At 34.1% G+C, this 13,416-nt stretch overlaps 1 protein-coding gene across 5 annotated transcripts in view; it reads left to right on the top strand.

Moving 5' to 3' along the window:
- Positions 1-13,416, top strand: part of LOC127873261 (uncharacterized) — a 57,522-nt gene that overhangs the window by 33,228 nt on the left and 10,878 nt on the right. For 2 of the 5 annotated variants that reach the window (XM_052417046.1, XM_052417054.1), the window contains one exon: positions 12,400-12,514. The gene's annotated coding sequence lies outside the window, so the exon portion shown is untranslated. Of the gene's footprint in view, positions 1-8,788; positions 9,061-10,056; positions 10,130-11,871; positions 11,938-12,399; positions 12,515-13,416 lie in introns of those variants that run through there. The other 3 variants (XM_052417069.1, XM_052417038.1, XM_052417062.1) reach the window with 3 other exon arrangements.

The raw sequence follows: 13,416 nt of genomic DNA, 5'->3' as shown, positions 1-13,416 counted from the left end.
TGTTATTGAATAGAAATTGCTTTGTTTTATCTATGGACTTATCCTGGAATGTAATGGTTACCATCACTTTCAAATGTGAAATCATTTGGAAAGTATGTATATATAAATGCTGGTTTATGACATGACATGCATGTTTGTTTCACTCAATCCAGATATCCAACTACCCGGTATCAATTAGTGTACAAAATCAATCAATCCATTAACTTATAAGTAGTGCTATAATATAATATAACAAACACTCGCTCTATTATATCTCATCGTAGAGGGACTTAACTCATTCTTGACATATTGATCCTACAGAAGTTGTCTCAGAGGGGACTTATGGTTTTCGCTGTGGGTGTCTGGTCTGTCATCCTGCGATAATGATGGTCATGCATAATGATGTTGGTTTTTATAATAAAAGGTTCGCACTGGCATAACGATCAATTTATTTACAAGTTTGCCCTTACCAGTATAATAAGATAAAATTATATCTTAACTAAAACTGGTATGAAATAAGACTAATTTAATGATTTTTGAAACAATTAAAATAGTGTTGGCGCATCAAACTATGTATACTAGAGAGTTATCAGCATTTAAAATGGCATTGGGGTAATGTATGATTTATTCTCCAGTTTTCTCATAAAATAGTATGGAATAGTCTTGAATGTAGGTTGAAACGTGTTTGTCAAACCAAATGATGTTAGGAAAACTTGTTTTGATATTTATAAAGACTTATTCTGAGACTTCAAGACCGTAAGTGCATAAATATATGTAGAGCGTAAGTCCCACTGGCGTAATGGTGAATTTAAATACCATAACTTGAAGGTTAAGATAAAGTACATTTTGTATCTTTGTACGGAGAACACATACGCATTTCTTGGGTGTTGGCAGAATAATAATGTTTTATTCCTTTTTGTAAAATATAATCTGAAAAGTGGATCCTTAAAAAGCACCATAGACTATTAAAGGCCTTCCTTTTTGCTCAAAGAGGTATTTGCAGAAGATGATCCCGATTGTTGCGCTTGATGGGGTATAATAAGAAGAAATATCACCACAAACTTAACTGAAAGTTATAATGGGCTTCTATAACAAAGTCATGAAGTTTATCATTTTATTTAATAACAATAAATTAGATTTGAAATTACATAACATTTAAAGAAAACAATATAGTCAATTGATTATCATTGTAGCAACACAAACTGTAGTATATGAAATTGAGGTGGTGGCAAGTCTATCAGACATCAGCATGTACAGATGCTACCGGCTCAGTGGGCCTATAAGTAACTAGATACATGTAGTGCATACATGAAACAAAATAATAGTGAACACATGAAAGTAAACTGATTGCAACATATAAAAGCACAATCAATTCATATACATATGGTGTAGTTTTAAAATAGCACAATTAAAGTCATAAATTTCACCAATTTGATATACTAATACAGAATCCATTGCCTGGAGCATTTTGTTATTAATCACATACCAGTTATATATGGGTCTGTAAATTATGTAGCAAATATTATTTATTAATTATGTATATCTTTATAAGTATTAAGGGTCAGTGCTCTCAGAGCAAGGCACTTTCCGCTAAAGCCGGATAGCCCATGCCGACGTTTCGCGAATAATTTAAGTTTCTCTTAATTAGGATTATTGTCAAGTCGTTCCTCTTAGAGCCCAGCACTGCTGCTTAAGGCAGACAGTCCATGAAATAAATGTACATCTATGATCTAGCAATCTCACGTGAAACTGTAACACTATTGACCACATTTACTGTCAAATCTTTACAAATGTGGTCAGAAAATTATTCAAAATGTATTCTGGGCTGAGTTTTAAACTGGGTCACAAGAGGACAGAAACAAATTGTTAAAAAGCTACATACATTACATGAGCCTTGTTCTGGGAAAATTGGGCTTAATGCATCCATGTAAAGTGTCACCCCAGAAAAAACCTGTGCAGTCCGAGAAGGATAATGAGTGACATCACTTTAAAAAAAAAAACTCAAAACCAGTTTAGATTGAAAGTATCGTCTTTGATGAGCACATGCATAAGGCCAACTTTAACTGGAACGAGGCTCATATATTTAAAAGTTTGTAATATTCACTTATGTCTTTATTATAACTTTTTTAACTATTTCAGTTGTATTCTGCTTTTAAATACCGTGTGTGTATTTTTCAGAGCAAAAGATTACAAACAGAGAATATCGTTTTGAAAGAGGAGAACGTTCGACTAAGAAATCACATTTCAAAGGTATCGATTCACTAGTCGTGATCTAGAAGGTAAAGATATGCACATGTTATTGAAAAATTACCACTGAAATTCATTAAAGATAAAACTTGGAATTGTGATTGCCTATGAATGTAATAGCTTTCCACCACGTGAAGGTCACAGTTGAAACATTTGACCCTTTCAATTGATGCATATTATTTCATGTATACGTATATAGTTAAAGTACATTTTCCTTGCCAGTGCATAACGTTTGTAATGCATTATGATATATTAAAAAAGGCATAACATTTCTCTGGTTGACACTGAAGAGGCCACATTTATTGTCCAAAGTTAATTAAACCTGGGCCTGAACATTTGTGAAAATGGGGTCAGTTTAAGATTAATCTTGGCCCATTGAAAATATTGTTACTTATATTGGGAAAGTCAGTTTCCCAAAAATTGAATCATTTGCTTCTCAACTTACATAATGAAATAACAAAGTTGAGCTTTAGAGATCACCTAAATGCAAATGTCATCCAATCAACTGTAAGCTTGTTACCACTCAAAAGGCCACATTTTCATTCAATCTGGATGAAACTTGCTCATAATTTTTACCTAAACAATATCTAGGTAAAGTTTGATTCTCGGTCACATGCGTCCAAAAACTAACTCATAAGGTCAAATCTTAGGGAAAAAAAACCATGTGACCACTCTAGAGTCAAATTGGCCAAATTTCATTCTGGCTCATGTTCCTCAAAAAAAGGTCTGCAGGTCAATGAAAAATATTTGCACTGTATAGATACTAAGTTCTTGACTGTATTTTGATAAAACATGGTTAGAATGTTTATTATTTATCATTATCATTTGCTAGATAAGAGGAAAGCGAACTGGAGTCTTTGGCCTTGCCGAGACAGATGCAAGGTAGGTAGGTAGGGGGTATTCGATTAAGGTGCCAAAATTAGAACAATCACATTTTCCTTATCGTCGCTGTTCTTCGAAAACCGCATAAGTACATTTTTACAACTTTTCAATAGGCAAAAAAAACATTTCTACAATACAAAAATTTAGATATTCTATAAAAGGAACCAAATATTAAAGAGAAAACTGCGTTAGTCCATTTTAGAATTAAAATGACAACTACAGGCTTTTATATTTTCATAAATAAAAAGTATGCCCATTTTGACTAAGACTATCTAAATTAATATATTTTAAAACTTCAAAAAATATTTAAAAAATGTTTTTTGAAAAGTTGGAAAAAATGACTTACGCAGTTTTTGCAGAAACAATTAGTGCACCAATGAGTGTTCAGGATTTTCTCACGTGCTCATAATTATGCCTTCCAATTGGATATGAAATCCAGTATTTTCGCAGAAAATGACCCGTGAATCTGCCGTTCTTATAAAAACAAATAACAATTTGCGCCAAAGTTGACTTGCGCAGTTTTCGAAGAACAGCGACGTTATGTGATTTAAATGCGTTAGCACACAGTGACAAGAACAGTGAAATGAATTATGATTCAAATTTGTTGGTATACACAAGATAATAAAGATTAAGATAATACAGATTTAAGTTTGTTAGGCAGTAAAGCATAAGAATAAGAACATAGCTTTAAATGGTTACATAAGATAAAATTTAATTTAATGTTAATAGGCAATACAGTATAGCATACAAGAACATAGCTTTAAAGTGCTGTAAAGCTGACCTTACAACATAATTGTGAAACAAAAAAACTATTAAAAGCGAGATTATACGATTTTTATATATGTTAAATTGTAATATATTGATAAAAATATGTAACAATAACACACAATAGGCAAGAAAAAGTATACATTGAAGACGAATTTCATAAAATGCAGCAAAGACAAACTAGCGCCCCGAGCCGATTGTTACGAATATATTTCGTGCATATTTTCCTTCAATAACCGAAGCATTTGTCTTTTTATTAGGATCGGAGTTAGTGTTAGTGTGTCCTATGAATATATATCGTTGCAGGAATTAAACATTATCCGGTAAACTAAATTTAGATTGACATGATATACATGCTTGCGAATTCGACTGTACAGACATTTTCGATTTCAGAATTAAATATCTGGCTTATTTTGCATTCTTCAACACATGTTCTGCTTAACTTTTATTTTGATTTATATTGAAATATATGTATAATAAGTTTTTTACACATTTTATATAAATTCATAAATATTTGACAAAATTGTTTAATCTCGCTTTAAATCCGGTTAAAGTGATTGACCCTGGTCAAAATTATACCACTGTTTTAAACTAAGGGGTTATATTACAATCACAATAAACATCCCTCAGTCCATACGTCTTTCTGTTTGTAGACTTTTCTGCAGCCATTTTGCTACAATGTTCAACGCATAAGCATTCAAACATGCAGGAATTATTATTATGCCCCCCTTCGAAGAAGAGGGGGTATATTGCTTTGCTCATGTTGGTCGGTCGGTAGGTCGGTCCGTCCACCAGGTGGTTTTCGGATGATATCTCAAGAACGCTTGGGGCTAGAATCATGAAACTTCATAGGTACATTGATCATGACTGGCAGATGATCTCTATTGATTTTGAGGTCACTAGGTCAAGGTCACAGGTGAAGGTCACAGTTACTGGAAATAGGCATTATAAATGTATAAGGATTTAGCATGGTTCAAACAAGGGAAACAACTACGGTTTATGCATGTTCTTTTTATAACAGATTTGCCTCCCTTTAATTCATTCAAAATCTCATTTTACAGCAGAGATTCCAAATCTGACCTGTAAATGAGCCCCATATTTACTTCCAGTGCTAGGTTACCTTTTCCCATTTGATCATTCTTAAGTATTGGTATTGTAATGCTGCTACTGCTGCTGCTACTGCTACTACTACTACTACTACTGCTACTACTACTACTACTACAACAACTACTACTTCTACTGCTACTACTACTACTACTACTACTATTACTACTATTACTACTACTAGTACTACTACTACTACTACTACTACTACTACTACTACTACTACTACTACTACTACTACTACTACTACCACCACCACCACCACCACCACCACCACCACCACCACCACCACCGTTCACAGTGACAAAAAACGTATTCACACAATGGCTGCTACTACAACTTATAGCCCATATAGGGGGGCATGCATGTTTTACAAACAGCCCTTGTTTTGATATGAAGTTGATTATTAAAATTTTTCTTAATATTTTGTTAAAAATTATAGATATTATTCCTTTTAAATGCTCCTTAAAGAGGGGGGCATGAAGTCACACCTTTTTCCATTGCTCATAATAATTTTGTTTTGGAATTTAGTTTGAGCTCACCTGAGCTTTTGTTATTGCCTTTTGTCCGTCGTATGTCGTGCGTTGTGCGGCGTCAGCATTTGCCTTGTTAACACTTTAGAGGCCACATTCATTGTCCGATCTTAATAGCATTCGGTCAGAAGATTCGTCTCAATGATACCTAAGGCAAATGGGTATGGTTGCTTGAAAAACATGGCCGCCACAGTCGGGGCTTTTTTCCTAATATGGCTTTATATGGCTATAGTTAAACTTTGTTAACACTCTAGAGGCCAGATTTTTGTCTGATCTTTACGGAACTTGGCCAGAAGATTCGTCCCAATGATATATTGAGGGAAATTAAAATAGATTCAGGTTGGTTGAAAATCAAGGCCGCCGTTGTGCGGGACATTTATCCTTATATGGCTATAGAAAAACATTGTTAACACTAATGAGACCACATTTATTGTTTGATTATCATAAAACTTGAAGATTAGTCGAAATGATATCTTGGACAAGTTTGAAAAATGTTTTCAGTTTGTTGAAACACATGGCAACCAGGGGACAGGCCATTTAATCAGATATTGCTATATATGGCTATAGAAAAACCTTGTAAACACACTAGAGGCCACATTTAATTTTACGAAACTTGGTCAGACGATTTGTCCCAACGATATCTTGGACGAATTTCAAATTTGTTTCGGATGGTTGCAAAACATGGCCGCCATTGGGCCAGGCATTTTTCCTTGTATCGCTTTAGTAAACACTTGTTAACACTCAAAAATTCACTTGTATGGTCCTATCTTCATGAAGCTTGGTCAGATCATTGTTCTAAGGGTGTGTTGTGTCAAACTTTGTTAACACTCTCTAAGTGCCACATTTATTGTCCGATCTTCATGAAACTTGGTTAGAAGATTTTTCCGAATACTATCTTGAAAAGGTCAAAATTGTTCCGGTCGGTTGAAAAACATGGTCGCCATCGGGCGGTGCATTTTAACTTATATGGCTAAAGTTAAACCTTGTTAACACTCAAGAGGCAACATTTATTTCAGATCTTTAGGAAACTTGGTCAGAAGATTCATCCCAACTATAGCCTGGATGAGTTGACAAATTAATCCGGCTGGTTGAAGAACATGGCCACCATGATGGCTGTGCATTTTTCTTAATATGGCTGAATAGGGCTCTTCTAAAATCTTGTTAACACTCTAGAGGCCACATTAATTGACTATAATTGTCTGATCTTCATGAATCTTTATCAGAAGATTTTGCCCAATGGTATCTTGGACGAGTTCGAAAATTGCTCGGGTTGGTAGAAAAAACATTGCCTCACGGGAGTGGGAGCATTTTTATCCTGATATTTCTATAGTAAAACTTGTAAACCCTCTTGAAGCCCCATTTATTGTTCAATCTTCATGGAACTTTGTCAGAATATATGTTTTAATGATATCTTGTGTTTGTACAAAAATGGTTCTGGTCAGTTGAAAATCGTGTCCGCAACGGAACGGGGAAGATATCCTTATATGGCTTTAGTAAAACCTTGTTAGAACTCTTAAAGTTAGATTTATTGGTCACTCTTCCTGAGAGTTGGTCAGATAATTTGTTCCAATTACATCTTGGGCTGCACAGAACAGGTCAGTTCTTTTGTATCTCAGGTAAGCGACTTTGGAACCTTGCCGCTCTCTTTTTCATTTTGCTTGAGATCTAAGAAAATCTTACCTGTTTTTAAACACTTAATGCTCAGTATCTGTAAATTGTCGACATGTACACATTTCCAGGTTGTTCTGCGCCAATTATTACTATGCCATTTTGTACCTTCTGATTAATAAAATGATATTTTCTATTGAAGTATATGTTTCCGTGTCAGATCACTGGAACTTACCGTCGGAATTTGATAATACTTTATTATCGGTATCCTTATCGGATTCACATTTTAGTCCTTTCAGTTTTTATGGAGTTATTGTCATGTTTTACTGTAAAAGATTTGATACAAACTGCAATATGTCACAGGCGTCCAAACTGACCTCGTTGAATAAAAATTGATGCCGTAGTAGGCAGCTTTGTATTTCAAATTATGTAAAATACTAATGTTTCGGAAACTGTCACACCAACTCGTTCACATTTCTTTAAAAACTTGAACAACGAGGTCAAAATTACATGGTGGCGTCCTTAGTCAATAGACAATATGTTCGTAGCAAAGATTTTAGCCTTACTTGGGTAATATAATTATACCGACATAATTTATAACCTACCTGTTGTTCGCGGTCGAGTCCAACTGTCTGTCTTCGACGGCACACTCTGTTGTTACGTGACGAGAAATACGGTGTGCTAAATGGCTTATTGAATTATTACGCATGTTTTCTGTGAAATCTATTAAATAGAACAAATCATTAAAAATTGCAGTGTGTAATTATAGTAAGGGTTATGTTTTCATTGCAAAATTGTTTGTTGGGGATTGAACATTCCAAATATATTAGAACAGCTTTGATTTACACAGCTTCATATACAATTTTATAGCGAGAAAAATATTGATGACGTTTTATTTAAAACTTTTACCTTAGAGTATCAATGATGAAATATTCATTAAGTTTTAGATCATATAAAACTACAACTGTCTACAAACATGCAAATGTCCGACTTAATGGCATATCAACGCAAGGGCTAGCTACCCTACATGCTTATCATACATCCAATGTTAAAATTGAGACTTCAAATGGGATGTTGTGAATGTGACCCTGTCATCATGTCATTAAATCGAAATGTTTTATTGACTGTCAGTAGAGTTTACTTTGCATATACGGTAATATTCTGATTATGTCATTTACCTTTTTAAACATTTGTTTATTGTCTCTCTATTTTACTTTTAGTTTTTGTATGCATTTTCTTGCACACAAACAAAAAATGTTTATAAAAACTAACATACAAAATTATGTGTGTCATTATGCAGATTTTATTCTGTACATGAACCTATGATCATGTATTAGTTCTACCCTGATTAGGTTGTACCAAGATGTTTTTCTGCCCATATTGTTTTTGACCTAAATAATCAGAAAACTCTAGAACCAATTTGTTTTTGTTTATGTGCATAAAATATATAATATATAAATGTTGTGCAACTAATTTCTAATGATAAAAATCTGGTTGCAATTTGCCAAGACTTTAATGTTAAAAAAGGGGCTTTTACCTTTTTAATAAGTTATATTTGACTGGTGCATCTTTGTAATAATGGCACTCATTTATGTTATGTTAGACACTATTAAAGACAGGTTTAAATCTAAATCACTCGAGTCAAAATACTAGGTTACCAGACCAAATCTAAGAAAACACTTTTACCCTTATCAGGGCAACATTAATGGATAAATGTTGAGTAAACATTGTTGGAATATTCATTTTATGCAATATGTTTCATGTCACGTCCATGCTTTTATAAAATTCTGTAAAGCTACTTGGGTAAACGCGCCAGTAATGTAAAATATAAAAGCATTTTGTGATTATAATTATTTGAATTTTCTATTTCAAGCAGCATCTACCAAATCTCGGCTTCCTAAGGTGAGCAACGCCCCGAGGAAAACCTTTCCAAGGAAACAATGTAAGAAGACACATAGGAGATCAAAGATTAAATTCGGTACAACTAAGTATCCGAAGCCTATTCTAACAACTATTAAAGGCTTTTGTTAAGGGCGTCTTCATACATCGTGCCCTATCAAATGATGGCTGGTGCCTATCTATACACCTTATTGTTCATTCAATAGTTTACCAGGTCAAATATTTGATGCCACGTACTATAGAAGCTACACTAATGACTTAATTTGAAACTCAGTCAGAACCAGCTTAACAAAATTTGGTTTTAATCTGGCTCAGATGCAGCAAAAATCAAGATCATCATGTCAATACTCCAATAGATGGTGATTGTTCATTGTAATTATATGGGAAAAGTCTGCGGACCGATATCATTCGCATGTGTTGCCTGTAGTTACCTAAACTGGGACTATTTTTGGCTTTCTAAGTCTGCAAGATTAATTTAAGGGCATGTGCCTGTTAAGGTGAAGGAAGTTGACTTGTGCACTTAGGTAGACTTGAAATGGCAACAAAATCTTTATAAACATTTCTTCACAATAATTGTTATTATTGTCTATTTCAGCAGCATCTGTGCCTGATTGTTAATCTTGACAAATAAAGGCCAATTAATAATCCGGGCCAGACTTGTCTAAAAGTGTGGTCAACAGGTCAAATCTTAAAAAAACACTGTGAGCAACATTCATGAGTCAAGTTTGTTGAAACCAATTCAACACACCATAAAAAACAGTTAAAAAGTTACTTGCGAGATGTACCAACTATTGTACTAGCCATTTAAAGACAAAACAACAAGTCAGCTAGATCTCCAACTCAGTAACAAAAATTGCCACTGCAAATCACTGTTTTATAGTGTAAAATTTATAATTGTGAATAACCAGGAACAAGTTTCATTTAAAGTATATGTATACATGTTATTACCGAAACTGGGTCCATTTGTTTGCCTTTTTGAAGGCTTATTAAACAAGGACATTTTGTGGTTATAATTGTTTCAATATTCTATTTCAATCAGCATCTTCCGTGGCGGTAAATCTTGGCTATCGAAGCTGGACAGCCCTTCAAGAATTGCTGTTCCCGATAGAAATGTAAGAAGACACCTAGGAGATCAAATAATAAATTTAGTACAACAAAGTATCCGAAGCTTTTTTTAGCAACTAATAAATGCGCATTATGAGCTTATGTGCGTCTTGTGTGGTTTGTCGAGCATTGGTTGTTGTGGTTTGTCGCATATTAGCTCCTTACCAATCTAGAGGTAACTTAGAATCACTTGCGTCCAATAACAAGGTTTACATGTAAATTATAAGTGCTCAGGGTGAGCTTATGTGGTCCGCCTGCCTGTTTAGGCGTCTTTGTACATCGTGCCCTATCAAAAGATGGCTTTTTGCGTATGTGAGTCTACCTACATGACTATTAGATGAAGTGTGATCTATTTTCCAGTCAATTGATTTTTGGAGAAGTTATGAGCTTTGAACTAAGGATTTTGTTTCTATAATAATTGTTTTCAGGAGATTTTTTTACAAAATAATTAAGATATTTAGCTGATTTTTGGGACATGGGTATACCTACAGATCAAGTGTGATTTTCATTCCAGTCAATCGATTTTGGCAAAGTTATGGGCCTTGAATCAAGAACATTTCCATCAAATAATTGTTTTCCATAATTTTTTTACGAAGGACTTTCAGATATTTAGCTGATTTTGTTATTTGAGTCTTCCTATAGTACTTTCAGAGGAAATGACAGTTTTGTTCTGGTCCATTGATATTTGGCGAAGTAATGGGCTTTGGACAAAACTGTTTCAGATATTTAGCTGATTTTGGGTGTCTATCTACATGCCTTACAGAGGAAGTGTGAGTTTTGCTCTGGTACAGTGTTTCGCAAACTTATGGTAAACTTATGGGCATTGGACCTAGTTATTTTCTCTATGATAAATGATTTTCCCTAGGTTTTTTTTAACAAAAAACTTTCAGATATTGAGCTGAGTTTTGGTGTCTGGGTCTATTAAATGACTTTCTGTTAAAGTCTGTGTTTTGTTCTGGTTCATTGATTTTTGGCAAAGTAATGGGCCTTTGACTAAGGAATTTTCTTTGAACTTACACTTTTGTATTTTTTTCCTTAATGCTTTCAGATACTGTCCATGGCCTTTAACTTTGTTGAACATCAAATGACCTTAACTTTATGAAAGCAAAATCGGTACAACGAAATATTTCAAGGCAAGCAATCAAATCCTAGTGGTTTTAAGATTATTATTATTTCCAGCTTACCCGAACAGTGCTCACTATGAGCTTTTGTGTTTCTGTCCTCCATCATGGTCCGCTGTGCACCTTGTGCTGTGTATCATGCATCATGATGGGGATGATGATGATGATGATGATGATGATGATGATGATGATGATGATGATGATGATGGGGATGATGATGATGATAAGGATTGACTCTTCGTCCAATAAATATATTATTCAGAAGCTGTCATTTGGAATCTCTATGATTGGATCTATAAATAATTAACGAGTGACCCCTTGATCTTTGTTTACACAACCTCATATAAAAGAGACAACCCACTTTTGGCTGACTAGTTTTGTCTCTCATAAATGACTCTTAAAGTTTAAAATCTGTACATAAGCATTCCGTGTTTGAAATGTTTTCAATTATCAAAATTTGGTCACAAAAGTGTTCCTAGAAATGGAATATTTATGTGTCATTTAATGCTTATTATCTACTGTCTCAGAATTTTTTAGTTCCTTCTTGTCAGGTTAGCATCTTAATGTGCATAACACTTATTGTTCCATTTTTCAAATACTGTCTAATGTATTTATCAATCCTATTTCAGGAAAAACTCCACAAGCGACACCACCATCAACTTCTTTTTGGAGTTTAAGCGAGGAAGATAAAACAAGTACCACAATTGCACAATTGCAATATATATATATATATATACATTTCGACATGTTCTTTTATCAACATAAACAACACTACCATCATACTACTATCATCGCCATCTGCATTTTCTCCGTCATCAAGATTTCATCTTCTGAAATATCTAAGCTGCCATCATAAGTATTATCATATTATCCCTATCACAAGCATGTAATACACAATGTTAATATAAACACAATGAGTGTAATAATCACAAGTTTCAAAGTAATAAATCAGTAACAAGACATGAGCAATCCTTATATTACCAAAGTGAAACGAATGGGTATTGACCGATTATTGCAATTATATTGATCGGATGATCTGGTGATTTGATCAAATGCTTCTGAAAATGCTCATATTAATAATGACGTTGGTGATAAATACTATGAAAGGTGAAAATAGAGAATATCGTGATGATTGTGATGATGGTAAATCATTGTAGACACACAAGCTCAAATCAATATGAGAGGCCTCGACAGGAAAAACAAAGGCTGCGGATGTGAACAGTGTATGTTTGCTTACTGGAGAGGAAAACAAAGGCTGCGGATGTGAACAGTGTATGTTTGCTTCTACATATTCAATTCACACTAACAGTTTTCAAACACAGACATAAGTAAATGAATTTCTTAAGTGTAAACAATTATTTTCATTACATAATAACTGATGCTATTTTTATGTTCCCGGTAGGGTGGCTTATAGCAGTTGAACTGTCCGTCAGTAAGTCAGTCATTCTGTCCAAAAACTTGAACATTGGCCATAACTTGTTCAATATTGAAGATATCAACTTGATATTTGGCATGCATGTGTATCTCATAGAGCTGCACATTTTTAGTGGAGAAAGGTCAAGGTCAATGTCATCCTTCAAAGACAAAAGTAGCAAGAATTATCTATAAAAAAGATATATGGCGTTGATTGTTGTTGTGGATGATGAAAGATAGAGAGTTATATCAAGGAGACAGCAAATGCCATTTTCTTAACAGTTCTTAGCAGCATCACATGCAAATCATTTACGTTGCGCCAGATTTCGTGGCTTATTTCGCATTATTAGATATTGTTGACCATATATCTATAGAACAAAAATATAAAAAAAAGAATATGAAGATATACGAGTATATGGCCAAACACGAATCAACCGTACATATTTGAAATATTAACCCATGTATGCCTAGTGGACTTTCCCATCCTTCTAAATTTGATCAATTTATTTCCAAAATTAGGGATGTCTAGTGTATTAATTTCTTTATTTAGAATATTTCTTACAGTAATCCTTTAAGAAAACAGCGCAGACCCTGATGAGACGCTGCATCATGTGGCATCTCATCTGGGTCTACGCTGTTTGCCAATGCCTTTTTTGTAGACGCTAGGCATAAATGGGTTAATACGCGCGTTCTTCGAACAGACATGTATTGTTGTAGTGGTTTTTCGGACACAGCTATTTGATTCGATTGTTAATAGACTC

The sequence above is a fragment of the Dreissena polymorpha genome, chromosome 1 (assembly GCF_020536995.1).
Source record: "Dreissena polymorpha isolate Duluth1 chromosome 1, UMN_Dpol_1.0, whole genome shotgun sequence".
Lineage (NCBI taxonomy): Eukaryota > Metazoa > Mollusca > Bivalvia > Myida > Dreissenidae > Dreissena > Dreissena polymorpha.
The sequence above is the reverse complement of the archived record's forward strand: the minus strand, read 5'-3'. Positions and strand labels throughout refer to the sequence as shown.